Here is a 9,015-nt window from a genome sequence, read left to right as displayed (position 1 = left end):
AAAATAGAAAGAGAGAGAGAGTGAAAATGAGCAAGGGAGCAAGAGATGACAGAAAGTGAGGCAGAGGTCTGTTTTTATTGGACTGTTTCTGGAAGCTACAAATGTTCCCTCAACTTTACAGGGGAAAAAATCTCCCACAAAGATTTTTTTTAGTGTGAGAAGAGAAGAGAAGAGGCCAGTTTGCCATTATACTTCCGAAAGCTGAGGCAGAATGTTTGTTATGTCATGGAAATTAGCAGTAGTCCAGCACATGTCTCTCCAAGCACCGATTTGTTACCATAACAATAGATCCATTTGGTTAAACATTTCATTATTTAACTTTTTCCATGTTACGGTGCTGGGTGGCCAATGAATATAGATGCCATCTTGGAACCAGATGGTAGAAGTAAACAACAGGGAGAATCATCAGGATGGTCTGTGGACCAAGGCAGAGAAATAAAATGTGTGTGAAGAGCTACCAGTGACTAATTTTGTTGTCCAGCATCTATGCTCTTCTGTTTTTTATCTCCTTTGTTGCAAATAGCATACACACAGCTTTTCTCATCCCCCATCAAAAGTCAGGGGACGAGTGTGTTTTTCTACATTTTCCCTTTCTTCTCTTTTCAGCTCTTTCAGTCATTTCTCCAAAAGGTGAGCTCCTCATGGGACAGGTGTGTCCCTCTCCATCTCCCCAATCTTCCTATTTGCCCCTCCCTGGCACCAAGGGACAGGTGTGGGATGTACTGGCCTTGCAGCGACCTCCTTTCCTGTGCTGTAGTCCGGGGTCTCCTCCCCCCACCATTCCTCATTCTTTTCTTCCTGTGCCTACCTATAGTCCTGCCTTCCACCTGCTCTGACCCCACCTGCCTCTGAGGAGAACGTTTATATCTCGGAGGGGGTAAACAAAGTGAGACAGCAGGAGAGATGATTAGGCTAAAAGAAGAAGAATTGTAGAGGGGAGGTTGGAAGACAGGACAAATGCAGAGAAGTCACACATCTCCTGGAGTGAATACTGAGAGTGCGAGTGAATAACAGAGCAAAGAGTCAGAAAGAGTGAGGCAGACATGTGATACGCCACAGCCGACCAGTTTTCTTTGTTCTTTCCCTCCAGCGACTGACAGACAGGACAATAGCACTGGGCACAGCTCCTTCTCGAGCTCTCTTTTGCTCTTCCACGCTCTTTCTCTGCATTCTCCTCACCCATCTCTCTGCTCCATTCATCCGTGGCTCATACTGTCGCGCATAGCGTTAGATCTGAAAAAAAAAAAAGCCAACAAAACCTAATAATCATGTGTTTTGGTAGCATGTGCTTAGATGACTCTCACACTAAGTTTCCACCATTATCTCAGTGCCCCGGGAAAACATAAAGACAAAAATGGGAAACGTGGTGAAAAAAAAAAGAACCGCATCTGTGGAGCGCTGTGAGAGTAAAAATACATTTTAGGGAAGAAAAAATAGGAAAAATGTCCCTGAAATTTCCCACACTTTCCCCAACCAGTAATGCCCACATGATATTTAATGTGCATTCTTGAGCCATATTAAAAGAACATTTTTTGTGGGGTATTGAAGGAAAATGTTTGTTTTTTCCAAATATAACAAACACTGAAAATTACAACCAAGATCAACCGGTAAAAATAGGCATGTCTCTTGTTGCTAATAAAAATGTTCTATTCTGCATATAGTGTTAATATCAAGGAACAAAAAGTTACATTCAATTCAATTAAATGTTATTTACAAATCACAACTCAAGGTGCTTTATATTGTAAGGTAAAGACCCTGTGTTAAACAGCACCAGGCTCATCTCCAACGACTGGTTGGGGGTGAGAACAAATACAGTGTTTCATTAAACTATAGTGAGACAGTCAGTCACTGAAAGGAACGTTTCAATACGCAACTTCACACAGACATGTGAAGTTATGTATTGATGTACAGATTCACTTTTCCCTGATTTACAATCAGTCAGTAAATTTTCATGTGATTGAATTTCATCTGCAGCAAAGTCAGTCAGAAACTCGGTGAGGATTCTTTGTAATTAGTGGAAGAGCAAATTCAATAACAGCAGTTTCATTTAAAAAATGTACAAAAAGACACTGAGCAGCAGCAGCAGTTGTTTTGATTTTCACGTCTTGAGTAAACATCCTCTCGTTCCACTTCTGAATGTTATGAAAGTCCAGACCGATGTCTTTCACATGGTCTGACAAACACGTTCATTCGAACCTTTCAGAAACATTTCTACTGTTTTTGTATTTTTCCTCTTTTTTCTGTCCCTTTGCTTTTTTACTTACTCTCTGTCTGAACTCTTCACCCCATGGCTGCACTTCTGACTCTGTCTCAGCTTTACTTGCCTACCTGGCTTGCACAAAGACTCATTCACACACTCGTACACCTGCCCTGTATTCAAACACACACCCGCACATATGAGCATGTAGCAGAAATCTGCTTCTTTGTTACTTTTATTGATGGTAGACAGACAGTAAGGGATGTAAAAGTCATTTAAATATGGCGTTGAAGACATAGAGAACATGTATGCTTTAAGATGGAATATGGTGGAAAAAGATCTTTAAACACAGAGCAGGGAATAAGGAGTGGAAAGTATGGTAAGGCCTCCGTTCCACACTAAGACTCCTGAGACCTATCCATTGTCCGGCCGACATCCTCTTTGTGTGTGTGTGTGTGTGTGTGTGTGTGTGTGTGTGTGTGTAACAGGATGTCCCTGACATCTCTGAAAAGCAACTTTACCCCCCCTCCACACTCTGCACGCCCATTCCTGTGCATTGTTTCCTACAGAGGAGCAAGAGGCAGAGAGAGGGATATCATACGTCTAAGTGTGTCTGTGTGAGCGGGAGGAAGAAACAAAGCAAGGTAGTAAAAAGGTGGATGCAAAAAGGAGATGGAGCAACTGTGCACATGGGAGATGCTGTTGCGCTGCAGAATCTGTGAGAGTTTCTCTGAGACAGAAAGGGGGAGTCGGGCACACATGACAAAGGGACTGAAAAGAGCGGAGGAGTGATGGATAATGGATGATAATGTGAGAAACAGGAGAAGAGCCAGTGAAAGAGATGATCTGATCTGACTGCTCCCCACACAGCAAAGACACGGTGGAAACACGACAAAGGGCAAACATGAGAGGAGAGAGGAAACACTCAGGACACATCCACACATATACAATTTACTTTTAAAATGTTTCTTTGTTTGCACCTAGCATCTGCACCCATCCAGCATTTAATGACCATTTAAAGTTTTAAATTGCTGAGTTATACCCACATTTACTTTTTGGCTCTTATTAGTTATAAAGATTAAGCCAAAAGCGAGCTGTGCTTGCATACCATGTTCCTTCTCTGAAACATTTGAATTCAAAACACTTTTTAAACATAATATCAGTTATTTGCAGCACTGCTTCACTTTTTGTGCCACTAAACCTGAGTTGGTAAGATGCCAACTTCTTGCCACCACACTGTCAGGAACATCAGTGCATGTACAGGCATTAAAAGTAAGACTGGATTTAAAAAAGAAAGCATAATAATCTGGGTTATATTTATATATTTGTTCATTTAGAGCAGGGACTTTACATTGAATCTTAATTGTGTCGGATAAGTGAAACTCCACTTAAAAAACGTGTAACTACACATTTAATTCCTGAGATATCTTAACATAAGATAGAGAAGTTCAAGTTCAACAGCATACAGCAACTGTTTATCTGTTTCTTAACTACATTGGTGTATTTAAATGACTATGGAAGAGGTCTTTATCTTTATTTATCAGCAGGACAAGCTGTAAAAATTATAAAAATACAGCAAAAAGATCAGAAATTTATGCAATTCTTCATATTTCCCAAAGCTGTCCAGTGGGCCAAAGTGGCGTCGTTGCCGGGCCAATTCTGGCCCCAGGGCCTTATGTTTGACACCCCTGATTTAGAGAGCTGCAAACTCAAAAATCTAAACCTGATTTGACTATAAATGTTCCTTCCCCCCCCCCCCCCCCCCCCCCCCCCCCCCCTATTTCTTCTCCACTTGATCACCGTTTTCAAGGAACTTGGCAGACAGGTGGTTCCAAACATCTTGAAGAACTTTTTCTGTGGATTCAGGCAGACTCAGTTATTTCTGTGTTGTCATGTTTTTACTGAAAAACAGACCTGTGATGTTTTTCTTGTTGCTGAAAATAGTTCTTTACTTCAGTTACACAATCCTATATTTTTGGCACGGGCGATGTTCCTCAAAATTAGGACCGATTTTTGGACCCTGTTTTGGGATATAATGTCCACAAATCTTAAATACTGCAATAAAAACATGAATCAATGTTTTCTTAGGCCCTAGATTTAAACTATTCACCTTTCTTTAAGACAAATATAAAACCACAGCCAGTGCAGTTTGCTTAGCAGCTGAAAGGCTGACAACAGGACAGCTAAACTTGTTCTGCCAAAAGGTAACAAAATCCATCTATAAGGATCTCCAGAGCTCACTCATCATGGGGTTATGTGGATAACTAATTTTTAGTTTGGACTGGGCAGACTACCAGTGTTACCCTGGCACGGCAGCACAGGAGTCCAACTCAGCCCACACTTTGAAATAGTAAGATCAGCCTGCCTGCAAGTCTATATACATGATGTCCATAAAAGATGGACAGAGCTTCCATGAAAGATTTGAGCATTTTTCACCGTCACTATTTTGGTTTCGACAAAACCAGATGTGACTAAGGAGGGTTGGCTGTGAAACCACTTGCTTATTGGCTAAAGACTTGTCACTCATACGTCATTGTCCAATGAGCATATCAGGAATAATCCTCCATTTTAAACCACAATATGACCAAGATTTACAAAATCTTGTAAATCTAATTCAATATACCCTGATTTAAACTACTGAGCTCATAAGTTTAGCAGGAAAGTGTTTACAGAGGTCAAGTTGTAGGACTGGAAGTCTTTTTGCAATCACAACTATCACCATCTATGTTCTTTGAGGAGAATCAAAGAACCAAAGCGCTTCTGCATTGTTTTTTTGCTTTTTTGGACCTGGAAGCTACATCCGTGTTTTATCTTATCTGTGGCAATATCGTCTTCTATCGTCTGCCCCCAGTTCACCCTATCCCTCTGTCACACTAGCCTCTGCATGTCATCCTTCACTACATCCATGAATCTTCTCTGTGGGCTTCCTCTTTTCCTCCTGCCTGTGAGCTCCATGTTCTGTATTCTTTGTCCAGTATATCCACTATCCCTCCTCCACACATGTCCAAACCATCTCAGCCCACCCTCTCTAACTTTGCCTCCAAACTGCTCAGCCTGAGCTGTTCCTCTGATGTCCATCCTGGTTACTCCTGATGAAACTCTTGGTATCATCAGATTTGCCATTTTTAGCTTGGCGTCCTGTCTTTTTGTCCATCTGTCTGTTGACCTCATACATTTAAAGTCACTCACTACCTCTACTCTTTGCAACTTCACTGTTACACGTATGCCTGCTGGACACCTGGGAGGACTTTCTGCCTTCAAAGGGCCTGTGAGGAATCAACCATTAATGTCTGTTCGTTAGTATTTTTGACATCAGACATGAGAGAGAAAGAGAGAAAGATGAGTTTCGGTTTTTGATTTAACCCATACCATTAAACCCACTAATTTTTTTTTAATGAGTAACTGATCCCATTTTTACAAATAACGTTCCAGTGTCCAACAACCAGCACCAAAAACCCAACTTCAGACCAAAGAAGATACTCAAATGAAAAATAAGTTACGTGACACACTTCCTAGCCTATACTGTTATGCATGTCTAGTATGAATAGCTCACTGCGGGGATTTTGTCGGCTGTCGGCTCTCTGGTTCTTTGGGATGCTGGGTGCTTGCCAGACTATTTGTCTGCCTGACTTTGTTTTGACTGTCTGTACATGCATTCTTCGGTTTCATGTACTCGGCAACCAATGAGTCACGACTTTGTATGTTTGAATCTGAAAGCTCTACGAAGTGCTTCTTTCTGCATGAGGCAAAATTGAAATAATAAGACCATCACTTAGCCTAGGCCCTTAAAGGGTCTTGAACAAACACAGATAAGCAATGATGAGATTTCCAAGTGCTGATTTTTTTTCCATACAGGAGGGTAACTCCATAGGCTCAGTTGACCAGGGAACATTTTAGGAAACATGCCTCAGAGGCAGAGAGGGTAGAGGTTAACAAAATCGGGACAGGCTATCACAATTTGACCATGAGAACATTTCCATGTGTGTGCTTGACTTTTTGAGCACATTTTTGTGTGCAGCTATAAGCGTTATATGTGTGGGCACTGTGTGTGTGTGTGTCCATGTGTCTGTCTTTGCTTAATCCATATATAATGAGGGATGTGTATAATATCTCTTGGGCTTTAGCCTTGATGACAGCAGTGTGTTTCCATTAAATCACCCTGTCTATTTCTCTCGTCTTTCCTTTCTCCTTTCTCTCTCTCTTCTTCCCCCTTTCTTCTTTTTTATGCTTCCATGCTGTCTGTCGCTTGTCCATCTCACCTCTCCATCTTTCTCCGTATTTTCCTTGACCTTTTTCCTTTTGTACTGCTCTCCTGCCACTGTACCCATCTAATTTTGTTGTCCTCTCCTTCCTCCCTCATCCTTCCTCATTCTTGCTGTATGTTTTCATGCCTTGTATGTGCTGACAGCCCCAATGAGGTGGTCTACTGGCAGACATCTGAAAAATGTACCTGTGCAATTACTACCACTCCTATGTAGACACAGACAAAGAAAAGAGCCCCAGAAAAAAAAACATCAAATTCCACAATGGAGAAACGTGTAGTTAGAGTTTCAACACTTAACTCTCAGGTGTCCTAAAAGTTAGACAGTAGGTGTTGTGTGAGTTGCCAAAAAGAGACAGAACTGTACCTGTCGGTTTGAGATGATCCTCTGTGTGAAGGTTAAAACATGCACATATCTCTCCACATGGGGGGTTACATACATACATAAAGATTTGATGAGTGAGTGCTTTGCTTTTTTTTGAAGCAGCTGTGGCTCAGGGGGTAGAGTGGGTTGCTTAACAATCGGACAGTTGGAGGTTTGATTCCTGGCTCCTCTAGGCTGCATGTCAAAGTGTCCTTTGGCACGATACTAAACCCTGAATCCGTGAGAGTGTGTGTCAATGTTAGACAAGGTGCTTACAAAAACCTACGTGTGTGAAACACACTCGTAGTGAAAATTGCTCTGAGTGGTCCGTCATAGCAGAAAAGCATGTAAGTATCAGTCCATTTATCTTTTTTCTGCAGTGATTGAGTTGTTTTCTTGGTATCTCACTGGAAAAATGCACACACTCATTCGCAGTCTCCTAATCAACCACGTCAGCAGTCCACTTTCGATGATGACAGTGTGGAGATATAATTTTTTGGCAGGAACTTTTGTGGTCCACAAGACCCACAGATCAATAGTATCTTCCACAGCGGTTGCGTCTATGTGCTGATTTTGCTGGTAGGAAGTGCTTTGACATTCTCTGTATGTGGCTTTTCTTCGGTTGCCTGAATTGACCATTTATTTCAGTCTAAGGCATCCTCCTCACAGGTGTCGTCATTTATCGCAGCATTCTTCACATGATGGAAATCTTTAAGGTGGAGTTTCTGTTACTCTGGTTTCCTTTGTCCATGGCTGAACTCTCTGTAGAGAACAGGCCTGACATAGCCAGTCCATCGCAGCTGAGAAGCTGTGTTAAGGGATAACACACTGACTGTCCCGGCTCATTTAAGCACTTCAACATGTGGCATTTTCTTTTCCCGCTTTATTTGCTGTACATGCTGCAGGTGTCTGAGTTGAGTTCTGGCTAGCTTACTGGTTGACAGTGGAAGAACAAACACGCTATACACTTTGATTTTTCTTTCCATTCTGATGTCATGAGTCATTTATGTAATGTACTAAAGCTTTTTGCTGCTGAAAGGATTCTCCTCTCACCTTCAATGTTTGATGAGTTGGTGTAGGTGACTGCACTGCCCCAGTGAGCAGTATGTCAGGTGGATGGTTCTTCTCAGGGTTGGGTGCAAGTTTGTTTTTGAGACATTCACAAACAGAGTTGCAGCAGATGAGAAATGATCTAAAATTTCTTGAATGCCATCAACATCAGTAGAAACTAGAGTAAAACAGAGTACATCTGTTACTTATCTGTGGCCCCCACAATGAGAAGGCTCAGATAAAATAAAGGCTAACATCTATGCTCTACCAAAAGTAAATTGTATAATGTTACTCTTTAAAGGGAGGATCAAACATGGGGTCAGATCCTGTGTAGCAACAAGAGGTGATGCAGAATCAGTTGTGATATACATTGTGTCTTTGCAGTACTGTATTTTTACTGTATCACATTCTATCTTTATAGTGAAAAATGCCTGAAATATGTTTGTGACCGGGGGCAGCATGGTGGCACGGTGGTTAGCACTGTTGCCACACAGCAAGAAGGTCCTGAGTTCAATTCCACCATCAGGCCGGGGTCTTTCTGTGTGGAGTTTGCATGTTCTCCCCGTGTCTGCGTGGGTTCCCTCCGGGTACTCCGGCTTCCTCCCACCATCCAAAGACATGCAGTTTGTGGGGATAGGTTAATTGGATAATCCAAATTACCACTAGGTGTGAATCTGTGAGTGAATGTGAGTATGAATGGTTGTCTGTCCTTGTGTGTTAGCCTTGCGACAGACTGGCGACCTGTCCAGGGTGTACTCCGCCTCTCGCCCTATGACAGCTGGGATTGGCTCCCGCGACCCTGAAAAGGATAAGCGGTAGCGAATGGATGGATGGATGTTTGTGACTGCAACAGATTTTTGGGTATTTTTTAAATTTTAAAATGCTTTTTAAAAATTATAAACAGCAAATCTTTTCTTTAAGACATGGCTGAGTGTCAGAAAGCCTCAGAAATATTTATTTTTTAATTTCATCTGTATGTTTGTATGATCTGAAAACCACGTCCATGAATAAAACAAATTTCAAGAGACTGGTTGGGCCAGTTTCACGTCGTGTTTTCTGTTTACACTTATGAGAAAATATGAAAGGTTTCAGGAAATGTATCACGTCATTTGTGCAGTATTAAAACAAAGTGACAGAGAGTTT

This window comes from Mchenga conophoros, linkage group LG14, assembly GCF_057382185.1.
Source record: "Mchenga conophoros isolate Kocher_MC1m ecotype Shallow Benthic linkage group LG14, M_conophoros_male_GT1.1, whole genome shotgun sequence".
NCBI classification, from domain to species: Eukaryota; Metazoa; Chordata; class Actinopteri; order Cichliformes; family Cichlidae; genus Mchenga; species Mchenga conophoros.
Note: the sequence above shows the minus strand (reverse complement) of the source record.